At 33.7% G+C, this 26,775-nt stretch overlaps 1 protein-coding gene across 6 annotated transcripts in view; it reads left to right on the top strand.

Moving 5' to 3' along the window:
• The window catches only part of ZEB1 (zinc finger E-box binding homeobox 1), a 192,548-nt gene that overhangs the window by 43,202 nt on the left and 122,571 nt on the right, over positions 1-26,775 (top strand). For 2 of the 6 annotated variants that reach the window (XM_023511333.1, XM_012803347.2), the window contains exons 2-3: positions 3,373-3,522; positions 17,752-17,893. The exons of 3 other annotated variants lie outside the window; for them this stretch is intronic. The gene's annotated coding sequence lies outside the window, so the exon portion shown is untranslated. Of the gene's footprint in view, positions 1-2,613; positions 3,523-17,751; positions 17,894-26,775 lie in introns of those variants that run through there. One more of the 6 variants, XM_023511334.1, reaches the window with a different exon arrangement.

The following is a 26,775-nucleotide window of genomic DNA, read 5'->3' as shown; positions in this document are numbered from 1 at the left end:
TCTCTCTAACACTTATCCTTCATCTTTTTTGTAAAGCCATTCTAACAGATGTGAGGAAATATTGCATTGTGGTTTTAATTTGCGGTTCCCTATTGGTTGGTGATGCTAAGCATTTTGGTTGGCCATTGGTATATCTTCTCTTGAGACATGTCTATTCAGGTTATTTGCCCATTTTTTTAAATTTTTATTTATTTTTTAAGATGAGTCAGGTGCAGTAGTGAGAAGGGGGGAAAGAGTAGAACAAGGAGTTCAGTCCATAACTGACTTGTGAACAATCAAGTGAGGTAATTCACTACCTTTGGACCAGCCTTTCTACCCATTTAAAAAAAAACAAACTTATTTTCATTTTAATTTAAAGACAGGATCTGGGGTGGTGCCTATGGTTCAAAGGAGTAGGGCGCCAGCCCCATATGCTGGAGGTGGCTGGTTCAAACACAGCCCCAACCAAAACTGGAGAAAAAAAAGACAGGATCTAACTCTGTGGCCCAGGCTGAAGTTTAGTGGCATCATGACAAGTCTCTGCAGCCTCAAACTCCTGGGCTCAAACCATCCTTCCGTCTCACCTCCTGAGTAGCTGGGACTCCAGGCATACTCAATCATGCTCAGCTAGTTTTTCTATTTTTTGTAGAGTAGGATCTCACTATGTTGCTCTGGCTGGGCTTGCCTATTTACAATCTGGTTATTTGCTTTCTTGCTATTGACTTGTTTGAATTACTTACATATTTTGGATATTAATTTATTATCATATGTATGGCTTGCAGATATTTCTTTTCATATATCCTATTTATAAGTTTTCTGAACTTCTCTGGCTGCTCCTGTTTATATAGTTGAGATGAGTTATATTACACAAAACAGTCAAGGTATAAGATTCTGTTTCTAATATGCATGTGGCATGCTTTAGTTGTTAGACAATCTTAACAACTGAATAAAATAGGGTTTCAAGAAGTGAAAGAAAAAATGTGATGCCATGGAGAATTCTAGGGAAGTATCCCTTTTAAAGAGGGTTTTGATAAAATGTTACATATTTTTCAAGCTCATGTTCTTAGTCTGTAAGAGGTGGGTGTAAGCTGAGTGTCTACCTTAAAGTGGGTATAAAAAGGGAAAAAAAGAGAAGTATCAGGTGTAAGTTAATCATAACACCTTTCTTTCGCTAACTTTACGAATTGATTCTCTGCATTTTCTGATACTGATGATCTGGATGTTTTGAGATTTAGCATGGAGGTTAAAAAGTTGAGATTTTCCTAGTGAAATTATTTCTCTTTCTGAAGTATAATTATTTCTTTCCTTGATTATAATACAAGAAACGTGGTTCATAAGGGGTCTTGATTTTGCTGCTGACTAGCTGTATGACTTTGGGCAAATAATGTCATTTTACTGGACCTGTTTCTTCATTTGTAAAATATGAGGTAGTGTTAAATTCTGAAACTCTCATAAGTGGATTAGTAGAATACATTTCAGATTGTATAAAAACACAAGTCACTTGAGGCTCATCACCTACTGGAATGTGAAAGTAGATTTCTCATGTAGGTGTGTTATCAGTAATGTTATTCATACCAAGGGAATCGTTCTGCGCTTCTTGATTCATGATTTTATTAATCTGATAGTGACTTTTCAGTACATCTTCTGTATTAAAAATTAAACTATTGCCACAAAGATTAGAATCATTAAGATGAGTGAAACAAACATACTTAGAATTGCTTCTCTTAGACTGAAAGCCTGATTTTTTTCTTTTAGGATACCTCCATGTTCTGTAATTTCATTGGGCTAAGGAACTTATGTTTGATCTTCTTCCAGAGTGAGGACATTAATACTTCATAGCTATGTTCTCTATTTAATCAGTTTAAAAGTAGTTGTCCCTTTTCTGCTTTAAAAATGCTTCTTGATTTAAAATCTTAGATCAGTCCCATACATGATGAACCTATGCAAATGATTTAAGCTTTCCCAATGTGCTGCTTTTTTTTTTTTTTGAAATCCAGTCATCCTTTCTCCTCCATCAAGTTTTAGATTATAGTCTCCTTGAGAAAGAAGCTTAGCCTTGCACAGCACCAGGACAGAACTCTGTTATTCTCTGAATAGTTGATGAATGTTTTTGCTATTGAGCATTTTGGATTAAAATTATTGGATATAATAGAGTAATCCTGTTTCTGTAATATCTAACTGGGGGTCACTGTGATTAACTCAAGGACATACCAGTTTTATTAAACTCTATGCTTTGTTTCTGAAGTCAGTTTCTCTTGATTTACTCATAAGCTGATTATTCACCTTGTATTTTCTCTTGTATAATACCCTGGTGTCAGATTTTTCATAGGGAAATGCCTTTCACACTGTAGACTGGATAGATGGACATGTACGTGTACACACGTACACTTGTATGCTCAAGAATTGTGCATAGAGTACATGAGAATTTGAAGTATGAGTCATGTTTAAAACTCAGCTGATCCTCACATAGCTGTCTAGTTATGTGCACTTAGTTTGGGGTCTATTATAGTTGGCATTCAGAAACAATTTTTAAGGAAGTGTATGTTTTTCTTACCTTTCATGTTTTCATTTTAGCTTTATTCTGTTTTATTTTTGCTAAGGACTTAAATTATCAAGGATAAATAATAGCTATTGAAATGGGCCAACTTGTAGCTAGACAGAAATGTTATTAGGGCACGGTGGTGTAGCTTAATATTTGGGAACAATTTAATAAGTCAATATTTGAGAAGCATCAAAACTGACCATACAACCCAGTCATCAGAAACCCTAAGGGTCAAAAATCTTACGAAATGGGAAGACTCTGAAAAGAGTAGCTATAATAATGAAGAGAAAAAAGCCTAAACTGGTGCAGGAAAAGGGCTGAGTAATTTTTTTTTTTTTTACTATAATTAGAAGTTGTTAGGCATAAATTTTGTACTCTCAACATCAGAACTGTCGTTTACAGGCAAGGCGTGTCTCTTCAGTTTTATTCTTTACCTTTTTATAGTATGTACTACTACAAGTAGTTGCTGATTTAACAAATATAAATATAGATGATGCTGTCAGAGTGTTTCCAAATGACAATTACAGTCACCTAAAGTGAAGGCAGTGCTTGACAGAATTTAAATTTGTGGCTCCATAATTTATTATGCAGTTGAATAAAAGCCATTGGTATCATGTATTAATTTGAGTTACAGAATAATTGAGGGAACTTTTTAGGGAGGGCTTACATTTGTATAAAAGTGTTATTAGAATTGTAGGGGATTTTTTAATCATAGCATTTCTTTTCAAATATGATATGACAACTTGAAAGGAGTTAAATCGTATTAATTCAACTCATTTTCCAGTTATGAGCTGTTGCTCGTTATCAGCTGGTGGGTGTGGGAACAAATTAATAAAGTTTGGGTAATTTAGTTTTCAGTTTAAATTCTCAACTGGCAATTGGCCGAAAAGTCCCATCTGAAGATGTGAACATCCAGTGTCATTTTGTGATTTGGCTACTGTCTGCTTGACATAGGAAAGCACCACCAAGAAAATCCAATGGAGTGACTCAGGAAATCAAAGGTAAGAGTTTTCACTTAAATTACAATGTGTGTGAGTGTGCATGTACTGTACACATATGCCTATGTAAAGCCTACCAGTTTTTTATATTTGAATTAAAATTTCAGAGCTTTTACAATCTCAGACATCGTGTCAAATGTTTGAATTGTATTATTTTAATAAAATGCAAAGAATAATTTATAGATAAGCAAGAGATTTCATATATCTAAGATTGATAAGAAAATAGTGTGTGTGAAGAATCTGTTATGTAATTTGACTCTAACTTAATCAAATTAAAGTTTTTGAAGCTCTATTTCAGTTAATTACCTTTAAAAATAGCATATAAAGATTGAGTAAAGTTTAACTTTTAAAAAATAATAGTAAACTGAATTTATCGATTCAATTTCATAGGTGCTTTTTACTTAAATCATCATAAATTTTGTCATAGTCTAATATAGTTTTTTTTTTTACCTAATATAGTTTATTGTTTTATTGTAAAACAATAAGGGGAAAGGAAAAAAGTAAAATATCATATAATAAAATCCATTTAGTTTAACATTAGACCTTTAAAATTGTATCATTCCTACTTTACTTCTGTGGAAAATACTAAATTTGCAAGATGAAATGTTTATATTGTTTACCCCAAAAAAGGCAAAGTAAGTATTCATAAGGCACAATATGAAATTTTGGTGATAAAAATCATACATCTCTCCTCTGCCTCATACATGTTTGCACTGAGAAAATAATTTCTAAATTTGGCTACATTTTTATGTGACCTTAAACTTACATTTTTCCCCTGAATATATTTGGTTTTAATATATGTCCCTTTTTGGACACCTGTGTCCTACCAGATCCATGATTAGTTTTGTTAACTTTGGACATGAGTGGAGGTAGTAGCTTATAAATTTTGAAATCAAAAATTGATTTGATAAGTTTGTTAGAGCTTATGCAAGTATCTCCACCAACAGAGTAGCTTTGTGATAGCAAGATAATGGCTGGTGCAGATTAGCATATTAATAATAAAGCATGGGCCACACCTGTGGCTCACAGGAGTAAGGCGCTGGCCCCATATGCCGTAAGTGGTGGGTTCAAACCCAGCCCCGGCCAAAAATAAATAAAATAATAATAATAATAAACATGATTCAGTTGACCATTGTCAAACTTACGATTTCTGAGATTGGCATAGTTTGAGTATATTCTTAACTAGAGATGTCAAAATGATGTTAATTGAATCTGGCCATCTTTTCAGCTGTTTCTAGAGCTTAATAAGAAACACATCAGGAATAGCCCTTGCGGCAGGTGTCTAGCCTGCATCTGTCATCATGTAAGCACACAGATGTTGACAGTACATGAGATGGCAACATCATCTTCAGTGTGTCTTGTCTACTGATTCAGATTTGTATAGACTACTGTGTGCCATCCATTTAGCTAGGAGCTGAGGATAAAATGATGAGATTAAAAATAGAGAGGCATTCCTAATCACTCTCGAACTTACAGTATAGACAGTAATTACAGTGTACATACAGTCATGCAGACAAACATGAATTGCAGTTAGAACCAACACTATGAAAAGGTGTAAGCTGCCATGGAAGTAGAAGCAGGACAATTGTGTGTAAATAAAGCACAGAACCTGTGCATTTATTTCTTAGAATGAATTGATAACTTTCTCTTTGAACTGTTAAAGTTAATAATTCTTTTAAATGAACATCTGCTAAGCAAGGGATTAGATAAACTAATTTCTAACCATGAAGCAATACATTTTTCATGCTGCTATTCTATTTTTCAGATTTCTTAAGAATTTATTAGAAAGCTGCTTGTCAAAGCTATATATGCTCAAGTGAGAATTGCACTTTTGGGAGAGAGTTCTTATATAGGATCCTTTAACATTTCGAGAATCAATGCCATGAAGGATAACCCTGATTTCTTCAAAAATGCTCAGACATTTTTAATGCTAGTAGAATTTTTTTAAACAACTTCATCTGTTTTTATAGAAAACACTTTTATGTTTCATACATGTATACATGTATGTATTCTGAGGTATACACATTTATTACATTTTGGAAAATAAAATGGTAGAGCATTTGTATGCCTATGTATTTACACTTTTCTATAAGACACAGAAAATCTTGTCTCAGGGAAAAGGAGTCGGGATGTTTGAAAAAATAATGTTTGAAAAATAATGAACAAATAGTGTTTGAAAAATAATGAAAAAATAGTGTTTGAAAAATAATGAAAAAATGTTTGAAAAATAATGAACAAATAATTCATGTTTTATTTGTTAGCATTTTTGAAAACTTTCATTGAAGACAATGTAAAGACAAATTAAATCACAATATAGCATGAAACTAAAATAAAAAGTCTTACCTTTATAATAGAAATTATCTTTCCCTAATTTTCTTCTGAAAAACATAACCAATTTAAAATATTAAATAAGTATGAATCTTTTTTAAATGGCAAAGTCCACAATTATAATGTTGAATTTATCCTCTACAGTGATTTCTAAATTTAGTTTTTCCTGGATATATTCAAAAGAAAGTCACCAGCCTGACTTTCAGTGTTCGGATTTGAAGGATTGGAAGGTCTAAACTCAAAGTTCTAGTTATTTCCACCTGTCAGTGTTGGGAGAAAGATATCTTTATCATACGTCCCGGAAGGAGTATCTTGAGGAAATATTCCTTACTGGGTGGGTAATATGCCTTGGAATGTCCATGACATACAGTTTTCTTTGACAGCTCCTTTTGGTTCTGTGCACTTGGTTTGTTTCGTCCATGAGGTCAGGTGGAATATTGGATATTTAACCACACAATATATTTAAAACACATAATTATATAAACATTGCAGGTGAAAGATGATACATAGCATTTCTTTTATAAAAATTAATTTAAAATGCCTTGTTTCTAAAGTGCACAAGGATCTACCAATAGGGGTCAATTTTTAAGTATTTAACTTTTTAGTATAGCAAATAATACTGTCTGGGTGTGAATATTGTATGTAGTGCATTGGTTTCTGTTTTGAATTATGGGGCTACACTGCCTGAAGAAATGAATTGGAATTAACAATTGTGTAGAATTAGTTGTGGAAAGGAAAAGAATGTTTTCAGTTCAATATAAGTAACAACCTTTTAAATGTAGAAAATAAAATGGGGTGCCTTCCCGATACATTCTTAAGAATTTATGACAGAAATTATAAAGAAGGAATACTTACTGATATAAGTCACAAGGATTTATTTGAAGGAAATTTTTGTCACATTTCTAAATATAAATCTATTGATAATGGTAAGTACATAAATTTCATGTGAAATAGATATTACTGAAAATATTAAGCTACTATTTACAGTTGGATCTCTGCTAAATACATTTAAGAGATATGTGTAGAATACCAAATCCCATTTATCCATTGTGTAAATTCTTATTGACAACATGCAATGTGTCAGTCATGGCACTAGGCATTGGGGACATAGTCATGAATAAGTCCGATGTGATCTTGTAGGCCTGGCAGGGAACATAGCCATTAAAAGATAATTCCAAGTAAGTTTAGTGGCTTGTGACATTATAAAAACTAAGCTGTTCTTTCTGAAGTATACTTTGAGAATTGATCTGTCATATGTTAATAATTTAATCAGTTCACTTTCTTCATGAAATGAGATTATTTGGTTTTATTGAAAGTAGAAATTTCAGTTTTACTGAAATTTAAAATGAGAAATTCTTTGAAAATGGATCTTAGAAACTAGTGGAGACTGAAACAGTCTTATTACTTGTATAGTTTATTTAAAACGAGAAACTGCTATGGAGAGATTTTCAAGTTTCTGAGGTATTAAGAAATTTAAATATGAGCATAACACATAGTGCCTTTCTTGGGTATTATCCGTCACTTAAGAAAATTATACGAAACAGTTTTACATTACAATTTTTCAATTTGTAGTAAAGAAAGAAGTTGGGTTCTCTAGTCCTACTGGTAGGGCTTTAGGATTAAATATAAGTGTTGCAATTTTAAGAAAGTCATATAACTCTACTTTTAATTCGGTTTCCATGTAGGTAAAATGGGATAACCTGAGTATATACCTTATAAAATATTAAATTATTTGATTCATATATAAATAAATATTTGATACATATTAAATTTATTTGATGCATTATTAAATTATTTGATGTGTATATAATACCTAGAATAGTATCTAGCGTATAGAAAGGGCTTGCTATGGTATTGTAGTTATCAACAATAACAATGCTCACAGTTTCCTCATCTCAAAAATAATCCTGATTCATAAAATTGTACCAACTGAAATAATTTCAGAACGGTGCTTAAATACGTATACGTATATATGTAATAAGCACTACAAAAAGCCAGTATCATTATCACTGCTAAGCAAAATGTCAGTGAAATTCTTATCTAACTGTTAGGACATTTTTAGCTAAAGTTTAGTAGTCACTCAAAGACCTGGAGATGCAGTCCAGAGAGATTTTATAACCTAATGTGTTTTTTTGCAATATAGAAAGATTTCTTTCATTGTAAAGTTCTAAATGAGAAAAAGTAATTTGAATACTACAGGTATGGTTTCCCATGACCACAGTCATTTCTAATGTAATCAGTCAACCAATGTCTATTGAAAACTCGCTAGCTGCCTAGTGCTTGCTATTAATGATGTCATGGTAGCCTAAAATAATTATACTGTCATTCTGCTTAGGCCTAGGAAGACTAGAGCCATGTACAGAACACTTAGAGTGTGAAGCACCAAGTCTGAGATCTAATTTCTTCTCTGCCACTAACAAACAGAGGCATCTTAGCATCTCAGTCTCCTCATTACACATATATATCATACATGTGTATCACAGACATACTTAAGTAGCCATCCAAGTTACTTCTCCAAATGGAAATGAAAAGTTAAGAGTTCAGTTGTGATTTTTTTTTTTAATTTCCAGATTTACTGAGTAAAGAAGTCTGTTCTGAAAAATATTGTGCATGATGCTTTTGGATGAAAATACATTATTGATATTTGCATCACTATTTTTAGGGCTTCCCAAATGTTCCCACATAAATTATCGAACGTTTCCTCACTGTGTCACTTCTTGACCTTTTGAATAACTTTCTTAACTTCTCAAGGGAAATGTAAAATTCCTTTAATGTGCCTAATTTTCAAACTGATCTTGTTATGTTGATTAAAATTCTTTTTCTAATAGTTACTTTTTTCAGCAGGTACTAAATTATTTTTTTTTCTATCTTTGGACCAACTTTTAATAAACAAGTTTTAAATAACTGCAGCATTTACTGCATTTGCAACACGGTCAGGCATTTCTAGTTCTTCAGATAGTGTCGTGAGTTCTCAGAATAAATTAATAAATTATTTTGACTGTAGGATTTTAAGGGAAAGGAATTAAAATAAGCGTGATAATACATAGATACATCTCACATGTATATGTACACACGTGTGTGTATACACACTTGTGTGTTTTACCAAATGTTGTCACTGGACACTTAAACAGCATTCACTACTCCTAAAGATGAAGTAGTTGGGACCTGCTGATTGAAGCACTATTATATTATCCAGCTGTGTAGCAGTGCTATGGAATCAACTGAAAACTAGGTGAAAAAAAATTATATATATACATACATATGTAATTAGTGTGTATGTATGTATACACACGAATGCACTATCAAAAGTTAGTTGGTATGCCTATTGGACGGGTAGGTGCTAATATAACCAATTAGAATAATTTTCAAAAAAAAACAAAGACTTAAAATAGATGCCCTTAATAGGTTTAAGAGAAGATTTATGAATGTGAACTTCTACATTTTTAAATGTTAATATACATGCGAGAGCATTGAATGCAGAACTTTTTGGAAAAAATACTGTCAAATAATATTAATAAATATTAACATGATCATATGAAGAAAAACTGAAGTTTATAAGAAAATGCAGTTAACATAAGAAAAATATTTTTTTCTTGGGAGGATTTTCTTACTCTGGCATATTGGGGCAAAAAATCTTCTACTTCATTACGCCATCTGCCACAGTAAGCAAATCCAACAAAAATAACCTCTCTAAGTGCTGTGAAAATAAGATGACAAGTAGCCGATCTCATCTTATGCTGGAGAATACTTTTTATAAGGTGGGGAATGAGTGATTACCACTGTTCGGTGGCAGAGGTGCGGGTGGCATCAGGGGCATAAGGAAGTCTGTTTCAAAGAGATTTCTACCAAGTACTTTTCCTTCAGAAATTCATTTCAGTTTTTAAGAAGAACATATAAATTCATTTATCTCTATGAACATTTAACCTGTACCTGTCATTTACTTAAATCCTGAGTATCAACTAAGTATAAAATACTGTGCTGTTTTACACTTAGCACAGTAAGGCTTACTCCTAATACTTACTTTAGACTAATTAGTCTTTTTTAGAGAAGGAGTGTCAGTTGGTTAAAGTAGGAATCATTTGAATCAAGGGGGAATTTTTGAGAGTGCAGATCCAAGTGATTGCATCAGTAAAATCAGAGGACAGCATTATTTTATGGAAATATGAAAGAGGTAGAAAAATATCAAAATAAAATAACCTACTTTGAACTGGTTCAATATACCATAGGATAGAAAAGGAAGATATATGGTGGTACCTGTAGCTCAGTGAGTAGGGCGCCAGTCCCATATACTGAGGGTGGTGAGTTCAAACCTGACCCCGGCCAAACTGGGTGCGGAGGGGAAGGAGATTATACTTTTGTTTGTTTTAAGGGTACAAATTATTTTATTTTTCTGAAATTTTGTTTCCTAAAGTATTCTTACCATTTTTCTCTACATATATATATGTATGTGTGTGTGTGTGTGTATTTATCATACACATTAATAGTGTGCGCAAGTCAAATTTAATTTAAAATTAGATCTTTTTAAAGTGTGAGTAAATCTCTGACAGAGACAGGGCAGTCTGTCATATGTTTTACATCCTTGCTTTGTATTGATTGGGAATGTTTGTTATGTAGTAAGGTAGTAGGAGGTAATTTCCTTTTTATTTACACCAGAATATACATGTATCTGGCTTAAGAGATGATGTTCTATGTACCCCCAAAGTGCATCAATGTACACAGTTACCATTCAATAAAAAAAGAAAAAGAAAAAGAGAGATGATGTTCTAGAGGCCTAAATTTTTTTTTTAAATTGTAGAATATTTCAAATATACATTAAAAAAGAGAAACTAGGGTAATGAAAGAAGAGAAGCTAGTGCCTAGATTTAACAATTAGCAAAATTTTGCAGCATTTGTTTCGTCTCCTTTCTCTTTTTCCCCCCAACTATTTTTAAGCAGATCTCAGACAAATCTTTTCACTCCTACATCCTTCAACAGGCATCTCTTTAAAAGGTGGCATTTTTCTCATAAAACCAAAATACCTTTAACACATCCAACAAAATTAACAATAATTAATTATTACCTTATTATCTCTATATTCAGTCTCTCTGATTTTGATTGAAAAATGTCAGCTCACATTTGGGTTGTTCATTCAGAGTCCAAACAAGATCCACATAGCATTTGGTTGTTAGGACTGCTCTATAATTAAATGTCTTTTCTTTCCCACCACCGGTCTATCTCTGTTTGTTTTCCTTTCTTTCTTTCTCATCACTTAATGAAGGAACTGGGTAAATTTTCCTATAGACTATCCTCCACTCTGGGTTTTTCTATTGGCTTTTCCCTGTCAACATGTTCCTCTGGCCTCTAAATTTCCGATGAATTGGAAATAATCTCAAAAAGCTTAATTAGATCCAGGTTCAACTTTGTTTTTGTTGGTGGAGGACAGTACTTCTGAGACTATTCCTTGGTAATGCAACACATCAGCAACCATATAAGGCCCGTTTGTCACACTCTTAGGCCTTGTTTGTCACAATGCTAAAATTGTGCAGTGGCAGCCCAGTCTCTCGACTGAGAGTTTTCCATCAGCCTTTCCTCTCATGGCTTCATTCATTGTAGACTTTTCTCTGAATCAATTCTATCATTAGTGTTTTAATCAGCCACTCCTTCTACATTTATTAGTGGTCATTCTCCTATAAGAAGATATTGCCCTCATAAATTGTGAGTGATAAGTAGAGCTTCAAGGTACAGATCTTCATTAAGTTGCAAGCTGACCACTATCACCTAAATAGGACAGTAGAAGAAGTGGCGATAAATTTAAATTCAGGAATTTATTTTTATGTAATAATGTTAATGAACAGAACATGAAGAAGAAATAAAACCAAAGTATTTTATTTTTAGATGACATTATTGATTACCTAGAAAATCTTGAGGCAATCAGCTTATTAAACTATTGCCAGATTCACTGTATCTGAAAAACATATTGTAAAAAGACCCCACTCAGAATTGTAACAGACAAAAATATGATATTTAGCAAAAATTTAAGGGAGATGTTAGACTTTTAAGAATAAAACATTAGCATGTAGTATGTTTGAAAAAAATTTAAGATTCAAGTAAATGGAGAGAAATGGTTTCTGAAATGAGAATACTGGCAAATTATTTAACCAAAAGTAATTCATAGATTTTTAAGTTTACCTCTTACTTTCAAAATTCCTAGTGATTCATTTTAATTGGTAGTGATTCTATAAGGGGAAGTCTTTTTTTTTTTTTTTTTTTTTTTTTTGAGACAGAGCCTTAAGCTGTCCCCCTGGGTAGAGTGCTGTGGCATCACAGCTCACAGCAACCTCCAACTCCTGGGCTCAAGCGAGTCTCCTGCCTCAGTGTCCCAAGTAGCTGGGACCACAGGCACCCCCCACAACGCCAGGCTATTTTTTGGTTGCAGCCGTCATTGTTGTTTGGCTGCCCAGGCTGGATTCGAACCCGCCACCTTAGGTGTATGTGGCTGGCGCCTTAGCCACTTGAGCCACAGGCGCCAAGCCTATGAAGGGAAGTCTTGCCCTAAGTGACAGGTTTTTAAAGCAACAGTGCCTAAAGCAGTGATGATGATTCAGGAATAGAGGTGTAATCTTAACACCAGAAGAGACTTTTCTGCCCGTTGGAGATTTAAATGTAAATTTTCCTTGAGGCCTTAACTTCATGGTTAGTGAGAGTCTAGACATAGGACCTTCCTCTTAAATTCCTAACTGACTTACAAACTCAGTTTCTCTCCTGCTTTCATGTCACCCTGCTTTCTGCAAGTAAAACCAGACCCTTTATTAGTTTCTAAAATTTAGTGTTTTATGAGTTCAGAAATTCTGAGTAAGTGATAGGCCAGCAAATTCTTAATCTTTGTGCATAACGTACTGTCTACACTTATTCACTCATTCTTTCCATTTACATTTTTCTTGATTAATATACTATACAAGTATTTCCTTCAGAATTCTGACAAATAATTTTTTCCATTTTATAAATCATTGATTATTGGAGTATCAGAGAATCTAAAATTAGTCACATCTATAGTACCTGCAACAACTAAATATGGTACATGATCAAATATTTTTTCCTAAGAACAGGGCCACTTTAAACAGTATTCATAAGGGTATTAGATAGGTATTCAGTGATATAACTGCCAAACTAATCAGATATAAAATGTTTTCACTCTTATCTTACACAACCACAAGTATTATTAGTAAAAAGAAAAGGAAGTATATCTTTACATCTTATGTTTGAAGCATTAGTAGAACTTAAGAAGGCATACTTGAGTATTGAAACATTTCATGAGACTAAAATAATAATGATAATAGGAAATTGTGGATCTCCACAAAAAAAAATTTGTACCTACAAAGTAACAATAGCTGTAAGTTATATATTATATAATATATAAGTTTAGATATCAAGATTCTGTGATAGATGAGAAATGAATATGTCAGATTAAGAATATGAAAATATGAGTGATAAAGGAATGTAAGGAAAAATATTTGCACCTGCACATAGCACAAAATTACAAATTAAAATAACTTTGAGATACAGTATTTCATTATATTAAAGGGTATAAATTTTTAAAAAAGAAATCTAACATTGGCAAGATAAGGAGTGCTAACAAAACCTTCCGAGCAATAATGTGGGACTAGGAGGTCTGACAATTAAGTTCATGAGCTCCTCCTAGCAAAAAAATGCTGCATCCCTCCTTGGTGAATATCACAATGGTCCCCTTTGAAGTACTCCCCTTGGGAAGGTGTGCACTGATGCCAGCGCCTAGTCTACCCTTCAAAACGATTTTGGAACTCTTTTTCAGGAATGGCCATCAGAGCTGTCATCATATTACCATGATATTCTGAATGTCATCAGATGTCTTCCTTTCAATATTTTCTTTATCTTCAGGTAAAGAAAAAGTCATTGGCGAATGAGCTGGTGATGCATTGTTGTGATAAGAGCCATAAGTTGGTGGCCAAAATTTTCAATTACAATTTTCCTATTCCTCTATCAGTGTTTTCTTGGTCTGCTATGCTTCTCATAGTCAGCCAACGATCTTGATGCACAATTCAACAATTTTTTGTGATGCTTTTGTCCCTGCTGCATGTTACTGACTGCCTTGACCGCTCCTCATCATTGATACTTTCTCTCCCCTCAGAAAAATGTTTAATCCATTTGTACATGCTGTTTTATTCATGGCACTTCCCCCATAAACTTGGACTAACATCTCCCTGATTGCACTTCCATTCTTGTCAAGTTCAACAAGAAATTTACAAATGTTTGTCATTCTGATTCAAGCTCCAACATTTTTGCAGTGGCACACAAAACACACAACGTTAATGAATGCCATTCAGCAAGACACTACCACATGTTGACAGGAGCACAACTGTGAGACACTCATATACCTAGGTTATAAAACTTTACGAAGTTGTTTGTACAGTGCTGTCAATGTAAGTGCATGGTGCCAAGTTCATGAATGTAGTTGTCGGACCTCATACATCTTAAGAATCACAGTAATGTTCAGAAGTTTCATAAGAATGTATTAGAAAATATTGTGCTAATGATAAATCATCTAAATATAAATTCCCAATTTAGAAACTAATTATAGAATAATAATTTGAAATATTTAAATGATTATTTTTGAAGCTCTAGAATAGCACTATCTAAGAGAACGTTCTGGGTTGATGGAAATGATTTGCACTGTCTACTAAGGTTGCCATTAGCCACATATGACTGCAGCACATTTGAAATATGGCTAGCACAACAACTAAGGAACTGATTTTTAAATTTTAGATAATGTTACTTAAATATATACATGGGGCTCGTGGACACAGTATTAGACAAAGTAGTTGTAGAAATACGGAGAAATGTTTGTTATTAAGTGAAAATAAAGTAGTAAGTTTGTATGCACGATTACAAGTGTGTGAATACCTAGGCATACATGTGAAAAATGATATTCACAGTTAAAATATTTGTATTTGGATAGAAGGAAAGAGATGATTTTTTTAATGCTAAATTTTTAGAAGGTCAGGTGACAATGCCGCACTTAAGCACTGTGCTGTGGGGCATGGTAGCCACCAGCCTGATTTGGAATTTTAAATTTAAATTAAGTAAAATTAAAAGCTCAGAATCTCAGGTTGTACTAGCTGCATTTCAAATGCATAATAGCCACATGTGGGTCAGGTTTACTGTTTGGAATGGGATGGATCCAAAACATTTTTGCCCTTGCAGGAAGTTCTCCTATGTGGTGCTGTAGGAATAGGTGGCAAAATGAATATACTGGAACAAGTCATTGATGATTTATTAGCCAATAGGTTCTGAAGGCATGAGTGAATTAAAACTGGAAATTGGATTTAACAGAAAGTGCAAAGGAAGAGTATTATAAAATCCTACACTTGTAACATAGATCTGTGCCGCTTAAAGTGTGGGCTGCAAACTGGCACTGGTTTGTGAACCAGTCCATGACTAAATGCTTACTACTCAATTTCTGTACTAGTTTAGAAACTCTTAAAGCAGTGTGTTAGTTCTGTGTCATCCAAGCACATCACCTGTCTCGTCTGGTTGAAGAGTAGACCAGTCTTGTGAATGAAGCTGCCTGGAGAGTTTTCTGTAGTGTGAGCTGAGTACAGCGCTGAGCAGTAGCCCAGGAGCAGGGATCCACAGTGGGAACTGAACAGCCTTACTGCAGATAGTATGAGAAACAGTCACTAGTCAAGATGCAAGAGAGGAAATAGATGCTCAGGACAGTTTGTAAAGGACTTACAATGAGTTGTGAGTATGGTTAATATACTTGCAGGTGAAATTAAAAATTTAACATTAAACTTCCGAGTGTAGTAAACTTAGATTTCATCCCTCCTGCAGGCAGAAATGAGGCAAAGTATCCATTATTCACAATATGAACAAGGACATCAGAGTATTTCTAGTCATTTCCTCTGTTTTTACACTCCTTGGCCTGGGAGATTCTTTTCAGTAGCATAGTCTTTTCATTTCAGTAAAATAGGCCTTTATACATCTTAAGTTCTTTTTGACATATTATTGCATTTAGTTCTTTGTAACTATTTTCATTCCTTCTACCCAAAGTTAATTCAAAGGCTTGCAAGATGTCAAAAATAGGAAAACTTTTAAATTAAGTGAGCTTTTGCATACACTTACATTCTTCAGCCTAAAATACCTTCCTTTTTTCACATTTATGCCAGATTCCCTGATACAAGATATTAAATTATTTGTGAAATAGGGAAAACTTTTTACTGCTTATAATCAAAACATAATCTTTCAGTTTAAGCATTATTTTAGTGATACAGGGTAAGCATGAGTCCCCAATTTACAACCTGTTTTCTTACTGTGGTTTTGTCTGTACAGTAAATGAGAGCCCATATCCTAGAAGGAAATGCACCATACATGTGGACTAGTTTGCTTTGAGGACTAATTCCACGTTCAGTATTTGAGATCAGATGGAATCAAGTACTTTATAAATAGTTGCCTCATCTGATTTTAGTGGCCTCGTGTATTAGATTTTTTAAAAAGTACACATCTAGTCCTTTATCAGTACCATTAATCTGATATTGACTTCAGTATTCTTTCTCTCATATTTCTTATTTGTCAATTGAAAAGAGTTAGAAAAGGAAAGTACGTTAAAGGAAGTATGTATCTGTTTTAATAATAGTCTACACATTAAAGGAAAACAAATAATATTTAACATTCCTTTTTTTAATACTGTGTTTTTAAAAATCAAACAAAATTGATATATTTACTTAAAATATTTAAGAAAATCATACAGGTAGAATGATATTTTCTGATTTCAGTTTAGTATAATGGTAATTATTTACTTAGGCAAAATGATAGATGTAGACAACCATTTTATCCACTGGCTTATATTGATTATTCTCCAAAATATGAAAAACCATTAATAATAAAGTATTAGAAGACATGTTACTTGTCATCTTCATTATTAATTTTATACTTGATATTTAGCAATATATTTAAAAGTAGACTGTATGGTTTCCTGATCTGAAGCATTTCATTATTTTTCAGAAGTTTGGATTATAATAATGTAATGACAGCATTTTCTCATAAATATTTTAATATACTGTAATTTTTGAATATTCTTTTTTTTAATCTTACTTTTTTTTATTTTTGAATATTCTTAACAGTTATTTAATGTTATTAAATGTTTATATTGTTAATATTATTTTATGTAACATATTTTCAAACTCCTTAGAACCTTTTTAGGTTTCTAATGGTTTCATTTTATACAAATTTCAACCTTGAAAATATTTACTAATGGGTTAATATTCTTCCTATTTATCATACTTTTTAAGTGCTTACTATGTGCCAGGACCTATTAATATTTAAGTCACTACAAATAATCAATGTGTTAAAAAACAACACGGCTAAAATTCTTTTCCTCATAGAGCTTTATATTTTAATAGACTGATTTACACATGATTCTGTGGCATTTACCACAACTCAAAGGGCAACCTCGCTGTTAGTTATGGGGAGATGCCCATGTCATTATTTTGAAAATATGGAAAGAGGACAAAATTTTTGCTAGCTCTCTTTAACTCAGTTGCTTTTCAATGAGTTTTGCTGTACTCATTAATTTTTTAATGGACTTTACAGCTGTGATCATTTGGCAACTAGAATTTTTCCTTATTTTTCTCAACTTCCCACCTTCCCAGTGGTAGAGTAGGACTAGTCACTTAAGGTTTTGAGTTTGAAGAGTAACATTTGAAGCATGCAATATTTAGGCATGATAATTTTTTGAAATAAGGTGATTTTTTTGAAATAACATGATTTTTAAAATACTCATGTTTTTATCTGATTTCTTTTTTCAGAACTTCATTAATTAATATGGAAAGATAAACCTGATCCAAATGGTATGATCTTCGTATAATCTTTTACTTTTCTTTCCTCCTTCAGGAAAATCTTAAACTTCCACCACAAGAAGATTAGAAAGAGATCCCTCCTGCACCAAGAAAGATCTGCAGATCTTTTTCAGTGTTCTTGGAGGTATGGGGTCTGAGAACTTGGTCAGTTTGTGTCACCACCTTGTTCTCTAAAGGTAAGCACTGTGTAGTAAGTGCGCACTCATGGGCCCAGGCTCCTAACCCAGGACTGGATTCGGAATGCTCCATTGAGAGTTTGAGATCATCAGACAGAATATGGCCCAGGCAGCCATCACACACATCCATCAAGAAGTGGTTTTTATTGTTTAGGAGTAAAGCATGTCTTAGGACCGTTTAGATGTTTCTGTTTTATTTTAGTTTTTTTAAAAATACCAAATATGGTCAAACTTGTTTTCCAGTTCAGTTTACATCTCAGTCAATAACTTTTGGGTTTAATCTCCCACGGAGAACTTTTCTTAGATATCTTGAGATTTGTATTTAGTAATTTTGAAACAATGACAGTACTTAGGCAATCTGGTGGCATAATAGTTTAAATCAATATAGCTTGGAAGAACTACTTCTCATGATCTTTTTGAAGCTGTGCCTTTACTTGAGGGAAAGTCCCTCAAATCATTGTGTAATTTGTAGTAAGCTTCAGAAGGTATGGAAGCAAAGACCATCTTAATCTTTAAAAGATACACTTACATGATCATAAAATTTCTTATGTCAGATCCTAATTGGAAAAAAAATCACTTAAAACGAGGGTTTCCAATTTTACAACTTTTGTCATGTCTTCAGGAGATGAAGAATAAATTTATTGATTCCAGTAGAGAAGCCTATGGAGGATAAATAATGTCTCTGTTTGACTTCCAAACTCATAACAGCAGAAAACCTTATTGTTTACTTGTAAACAATAGTTTATTGTAGTTTATAGTATAGCAGTTTATTTACACTTCTCAAAATGACCATTCTTGAAATGTCATTTTGCATATCATTCATTAATATGGAGAAGAACAGAGGCATACTGATTCTGAAAATATAATTAATATTAAAAGCAGGGCAGTAGTAGATGAGAAAAACTGGCTCCTATCAGAGGACTAGACGTGCACCAAAACATGGCAATCAGAACTTAAAGTGCTGATGAGGAACTGAATTGTTCCATTTCATTTTATTTGTCTTTTCTTAAAACTCTTAAAGTGATCTTGGAAACTTTAATTCTCTACAACATGTGAATGTCTAAAGGGCTCTTAAATTTGGGAGAAATTTGTTGATTTTTATCTGCCAGCCCTACCTCTGATACATAATTTTTTATTTTTTTGCCTTTTCAAAGCCGTTGTTCTTCCTGTGTTTTTATAATAAAAGATATTAAGGAGAAAATAATCCTAAAATGAGAAAAAAAATACAACAAACCTTTTAAAAAACTGTGAGAACCAATTTACTTTTTTTGTATGTAAATTGACGAGTTAGACTAGTCTCATTATAACTTCAAGTAACTTTAAAAGATTTAAATCTTCAAAATAGATACAATAATAGCTTATATTAGAGAAGAAATATGGATTATTGAGCATTTATGAATAAACTCTATGTGTATAATTTCCTGAATTCTTATTTGTGAGAACATGTTAAGTATCGTAGCATTCATGTGTTAACTCTTTGGGTAATTTGAGAAAAAACTTTAAAATTCAAACCTACTAAAATTATAAGGTTGATATAAAGATAACTGGACAGGTTATTATTTCTTACTTGACCAAAAAGTTTATCATAACTGAAAAAAAAGTTTATTTTTTATTTTTTATTGTTGGGGATTCATTGAGAATGTACAAAGAACCAGGTTACAATGATTTCATGAGCAAATATATATCAAGTAATTGACTCAGCAAATATACATGACTTTTCACCTTAAACCCCCTAGAAAAACACATTATAGCAGGGATTATATATTTTTTTCAAATAGAGAAAGAGTTTGGGAGAACAGATCTGTCATTGATCCCAGCTGATAGGTGACAGGAAAGGACTTGGGCTGAGACTTTCTGATTTCCCTTTGCTGCCTTCAGAGCAATTTTAGCGAAACAAAACATAACTGCAAATATTTGTTACTCGTGACTGTACACAATATAGACACTGCTAGGCGTGCAAGAAGATTCATATAAAATTGAGCCCTCTTGCGACTCCAAGGATAACAGAACTGAATGTGAGCAAGTGAAGAAATAAAGGAGTTTTTCCACTCTTACAAAGATAAAAGTTGCTCAGTGCAGCTGACCTAAGAGCCAGTCTCAGAGAATTTAGTGGGGAGGGCTTGAGAAACTATGGCTTCTTCCCCTCCCAGTTACCTCCAGACACAGCTTCCTCCAGGGTTTTTGATCTGTCATTGTTGGAAGTCGTAGAATGAAATAATGCACAGTAAAGAAGAGCAGTTATGGATAGAACATCACTGTGGATTCAGTAAGGGCGGGAGATAGGGAAATCATTAAGTGGTCCCACCACACAGAACTGCCACGAAGTTCAAACCTAAGTAGGGGCTGATACGCAGTAGTTAACGTAACTGAAAATTTTAATCTAAAAAGTGTCCCCAGCGTGTATCTTTTTAAAAACAAAATTTATCTTCTGGTAGTACATGTTTTAGAAACATATTTCAGAAAAAGAAAAGTTTATATCACTGTTCTAGAACTAGTGTTCTAATTTAGCATGTAAATAGAATGGAGACCAAGATTTTGCCTTCTGTGTCTAGAGTATCAAAAATAAGATCTTATCCCCAAGGTTCTTATTAATAACTGTACCGACTCAATTCATGTTAGACAGCAAAATAAACTGCGGTTATATGATTCTGATATATGTAGGAGTGAAAACCCAACATAGTTGTATTAAAGAATTCTTCCATCAAAGCTAGGATCTTGGAGAGAGTTTCATTTTTATATATACATGCACACATATACATATTAGTATTTATTTCCTTTTTAAAATTATGTGAGAATGATTTGTCAAAGATCAGGTTTCTGATCTAACTAGTATGTGTATATGCTGTGTTTTGTTTTTGTTTTTATTGCTTATTGCCAGTCCATGCTAATCCTTACTAGAAATTTACTTTCCTTGAGATGAGCATGCTCCCTACCTACTCTGATAGCTGGAGGGAGAAAAGAGGTTATTAGTATTGATTTTTTAGAGCTGAGACAGCAAGGAAACTCTATCCTCACCCTCTCCTTGTAGGAGAGCCAAACATGGCTAAGGTATTTTTTTAACTTGATAGCGCTAATTTAGCACTAGGTTATGTAGCTACTTACATACACTATACATGATAGTGCTAGTTTGTATGTAATTTTAAGTTTTCTAGTAGTCATATTAAGAAACGAAAAAGAAGCAGCCAATATTAGTTGTAATTTTATTTAACCCAGTATGTCCAAAATATTTTAACATAAAATATAAAATTTATGAGTGTAGAAATTTATGAGACATTTTACTTTTTCATCCTAAGCATTCTGGTGTATATTTTACACTCTGCATATTTTGTATTGGACTAGCCACAGTTCAAGTGCTCAATAGTCACGTGTGGCTAGAAGCTACTGTATTCCACAGTACAAGTGTACTAGACTAAGGTCGATATTTCCATTTTAGCTTCAATTCATGCCAAAGTCCATTAGATAACCCTGTGAGCTCCTCTGGTTTCCAAGTTGAGTAGAAAAAAAAAAAAAACAAAAAAACAAAGCAGCAGACTCAGTTTAATACAAAGGCCAGATAAAAGAACATATAGTATAATTATATCTCATGCTATATTTGGGACATACTTATTTTAAAAAAATTGTTGATCCTAAACTCAGATTTAACTTTATTTTATGTGGCAACCTGATTCTGGTTTAACTTGAGAAGATGTGGTCAGGCTGCCTACAAACTTGTAGGATTAGAAAACAGAAAATCTATGAAAGATTTGGATAACCCTCTAAAAATCATCATGTAAACAAGAAACTATGCCTACCTCATTTCTTCCTAATTATGTGGGATTTTTAAGACAGAAGAGGGGCTTATGTGGCAGGAACTCAATCCTTAAATATTTAAACATTTTAAATCTAATTTATTACATTAAGCTAAAAAGTTCATGAAATTTTATGAATTCAGTAATTAGTTACTTGAGTTTATGAAATATAAATTCTCTAACAGCACATTGCTAGTATCACATCCTAAGAAAACCAGTTCACCTTCAGTGGTAATCTCAGCAGTTTTCAAGGTGTTTCCCTACCACTGGTTTCCACTGAAGTTGCCATATAACTCTCACGTTGTCAAGCAAAATACAAAATATTAGGTTGCTGAATGCCAGGATGAGGCCTACTTTACAGGTATTTAAGATGGACTTGTAATTCTTTGTTCTGGTGTTGACAGTTGGGTCCTGACCCAGTTAACAGTCCAGTCAGTTCTTTCATTTCCCCTAAGGGCGTTTTTGACAGAGGAACAGTTCGCTGTTTTTATTCTTTAACATTTTAGAGTATTAATTGTAGTACATTTTGAAGCCTATAACAACCTCCTTAGTAGTGTAGATTTACCCCCCTTATGCTCTATAGAAGGAACCATTCATGTTCTCCAAGGACAGTAATTAAACCAGCTCTCCACTCCCTGTCAGGGGAACACTTACATTTATGAAGGAAATGACTCGAGGTGGCAGGTCTGCATCATTACCAGCCAGGCAGGTAGATCCCAACTGCCAGTGTGGTGTGGCAGTGCAGCAGTTCAGAGCTTAAGCTATGGAGCATTCCAAATCCATTCACTCTTAGGAGAATGTACTCAGGAGTGTGGGTATGTTTATAATTCCTGCGTTTCCTTCAGAGAACAAGAATTGCAGGTAAGATTTTTTTTTAAGAGATCCAATAATTATTTTAAAATAAGAAATTTGAGGATCTGAAGGATTGCCTTTCTCCAGACAGTCACATATAAGGTCTCAAATACGCTTTCATTGTATAATATTTTCCTTTCTCACTCTAAGAAACTGAAGGTGGTGATGGTGGTGAGGTTGGGTGAAGACAACTTACTGTCATTTGAAAGCTGTGAATGTCACACATTTTCATGTCTAGAAATATCCTAGGTTTATGTAAGAATCTTATTTTGCCTAACTCCTAATGTCTTGGGTATGAATTATTTTGTCAAATTAACACCTACTTCTATATATAAGTGAGGTGTTTGATCTTTCCTAACCAATGTCTTTAACAGCAATGAGTAAATTAATGAGTTGTGTTTGGGTTTTCACTTTTATTCTCAAGACTGTCTCTCTTTTGTTTAAAGGCTTTAACCTTATTTCTGAAGCCACAATTTAAAGCTACAAAAGACCTTAAATGTAATCTAGTACCCTTTTTACCCAGAGATTCTTAGATGAGCTTCAGAGGGGCCAGTGACTCTCTTAAAGTTATAATCATGTCTTGTATGTATGTGTTTTTGCTGGGGGGGAATGCCCATAATTTTTATCATATTCTCAAAGAATTCTGTAACAAACTTTGATCAATAATCACTGATTTAGTCTAATGTGATCATTTTACTGATTAAGAAACCAAGGTTCAAATGATTGAAGTAACTCACCTTTGTTGATTTGACATTTAATATTTGTAAAAATTGAAATGTATTGCTTAAAAATATCATAATTATTTTTAGAAGCAAAGAGCTTTTAACGTCAATTAGTTTAACTTGATAATACCAGACTACAGGGGAGCAGTTGGTTTGCTAATAGTGTCTCCGATTCTGCCCTATAAGTGGAATCTACTAGTTATTGCACAAAAATGGCCCTCTAATAAAGTAATAGACTATGATAAATTCCTAAGATGGATCGAAAAATCAATTATCTATTATAATTTAAATCTTTATTCTCTTTTCAAATTCTTCCTTCATAAACAGCAACTAAGACTCAAGAAAATAGGTAAATAATATTATTTTTGTTAGTTCTGGAGTATTAAAAAAGTAGTTAATGCCTTGGTGAACATCACACTTTATTGGAGCTCTTTCTTGTTTTGAACCCTTTTGAAAGAAATTCTGTAGTAGATTCTGCACTTCAAGTGGTTTTTCAGTGATTAGGGTATTCTATGGTGTTGTTGATCATAAGGTGCTTTTAATGTCACAGTAGTACTTCAGATACGGTGAGTTCTATATTAATTAGCAAAACTATCTCTTTCTCAAAATAAAGGAAATATTTCTTTCTCTTTTCTTTTTCTGGTACTAGCCAGCAAAGTCTGCCTAAATTTACTGGATTTATGCCATTAGTTGAATGTTAGGAAAAAAGACAATTATTTACTGAAAGGCATAGAAATAAGATAACTTAGAAGACTGCCTATATTTCTTATTTAAATGAAATTGTGCTCAAAGATTCTAAAATGCATGGCATTATGTAAAGCTCATTATAGAAAATAGTATTGACTTCTGAAGCAGATTATGTAATAGTTACTTTTTTTTTCTTTTCTTCCTTTGGACCTTATCGCTGAAATGTTATCTTCTATCACTCATGCTCTTCTGCCTTTAGAAAAGGTGGCCAGATTTTGCTTTTACCCAAACGTAACAGGAATGCCGTTTGACAGGCCACGTGTGCTATTTCCCATGGGAAATGCTAACCAAAAGTTATATTTTTACTTTTTGCTCCTCCAATTATTTTTCATTTAATTTAGAAAATCTTATTAGGAACATTTTTAAATATTTGTAAATAGATCTTTTAAAGTTAAGGTAGACAAATGTTAAATATTATTATTGAAAGAAATTGAAACAATTAGTTGATCTACTCAGTTAATTCAGTGATGGAGCCTTGGTTTTCATGATAGTAAAAGTAATTCAACTGTATATTGACAAAATTAATGTATGATTAATTTTATTTCAGAATTCTGTTATCATAGCTTACTGTTTAAAATGGAACTTTCAAATAAATTTAAGAATCATTAAAATTGACTTATTCCTTTGCCTGTAAGATATATATATATGTATGTGCATAGCTTTTATCTTTCTGTTGGCTCAACAGCTTTGAAATCTTACTTCCTTAAGTTCACAAATCAAAAACTTAACAGTTTCATCACTTTTGCTAGAGTACTTAGACTTTGAAACTTTGCCACAAGTAACTGCCATGTCCTTGTATAGGAAATAAATAAGTGTATTGAACCAGTCATCAAGTACACAGATAACTTTGGGAAAGGAGTGGTAAACAGAACACATACTTCCTTCACTTCCAGAGCTTAGCGTCTGCTAAGGATGAGGGAGTGATGGAGGGGAAACAGAGGGGATCACTGATCCAATCTGGGGGCAGAGAAGAAAGCTACAACCCACTTCAGATTGCAGAAATGAAATTTAACAGAGCCTGAGGCATACAAGAGGTTAGTAAAACACAACGGGAAGGCAGGGTAATTTTCTGATGTGAGAGCACAGCAGATGTGAAAGCCCAGGAGGAAGAAAGAAAGGTGCATTTAAGACAGGAGACTTAGAGGGAAAGACAAGACGGCACGGCAAGAAATGTCTTGCAGTTCAATATTAGATATCTGGCTTTGGAGCTTGAGCTTAAGAGCAGTGGGGCGATCTTGAGATTTATATTATTTCTAAAACTTTTTATTAAAGCCTCACACAGACCTACAGCATTGAGCATACCTCAAGTATGTAGCTCCAAAGCTCTGAATTTTCACAGACTGAACACAACTACGTGACTTCACACAGACGAAGAAACAGAACATTAACGGCATCCGGAAAGTTACCCTTCATCTCTTCTTCCAATCAGTGCCATCCCCTACTCAGAAATGAGACCTCTTACTATGTTTCCTATGTGGTACTGCATATAAATAGCAGCAGAAGGTATATGAGGTTCTAGCAAGTTCACTAAGTTGTCCTAGAAAAAGTGCTACATACCTCATCGCCAAATATCACTGTGGTCACCTTCGAAGTACTCCCCCTGGGAAGCTGTGCACTGATGCCACTGCCTAGTCCACCCTTCAAAGCACTTTTTCTAGGATGTGTTCATGAACTTAATTATCAGACCTCATATGATGACAGCTCTGACGGCTGTTCCAGAAAAAGGGCTCCAAAACTGCTTTGAAGGTGGACTAGGCACTGGTGTTGGTGGATAGCTTCCCAAGGCAGGGGGAGAGGGGGACTTCCAGCGACCGTAGTGATATTCAGCAGCGAGGCTGCAGCACTTTTTCTAGGATGAGTTCACAAACTTAGTTGTCTGACCTCGTATAATCATTGGAAAGATGTCTGACACAGCAGCCTTATGGGATGGAATGTGGTGGTGGTTATTCTCATGTCTGTACGTTTTTCACTGCATGCACATAATATAAGGGTTTGTGTTTTTCTGAGATTGCTGCACCTGCCCCATGAAGGATAGAAAAGCGTGAAGTCAATAAGCTCCACATAAGCCTAGGACAGACATAATGGGGCTCAAGCTAGTGTGGTGACCCCGAGAATGCAGAGAAGTGGGCATAATTAGAGAGTCATGAGTTCAAATTTATAGAATGTGGGGGGTTGGATGAGGTGATGAGGTATAAAACCGGGAGGGATAACTCCTTGAGTTTCTGACTGGGGCACGGTTGATGGTGGTCCCTTTGTTAAATTTGAACACTGGAGAGGAAGTGGATGTTACTTATGTTTTAGTGCCAGAGGACAAAAACTCAGTTTCAATGTATTTGAGATGCCTGTGAAACATTTTATAGGTCTGCTTTATACAGTAACTGTTTATTAACTGAATTAGTGAGTAACTTGACGTTCATTAATAACTGTGCTAAACAAAGTGCTGGACATAAGGAAAACTGCAAGTCTGGTCTTCTCATTATTTTTCACCTTTAAGTCTCACTACTCTTTTCCTAAGTTGTTATAGGAGTGGTTTTGTCACATCTATGCTTTTTCTTCTCTTTTGACTTATAGAATACTTCCTTCCCCTAAAGTAGTGCTAACTTCATATGCAGGAAGAGTAGCACTTCCTATAACTATGGTATGAAAGGAAGGCATTCATTAAATGCCTTGATACTTAAAAAATTGTTACCATCATTGTAGCCTTTCCTTTAATTAACACAATAACCACACCTTCAGGTGAATTTGCTTGCAAGAAACCTACTTACTTGGCAAG

This window comes from Otolemur garnettii, unplaced genomic scaffold (genome assembly GCF_000181295.1).
Source record: "Otolemur garnettii isolate 467f Iridium unplaced genomic scaffold, OtoGar3 scaffold00019, whole genome shotgun sequence".
Lineage (NCBI taxonomy): Eukaryota > Metazoa > Chordata > Mammalia > Primates > Galagidae > Otolemur > Otolemur garnettii.
This window is presented reverse-complemented; position numbering and strand designations above follow the sequence as displayed.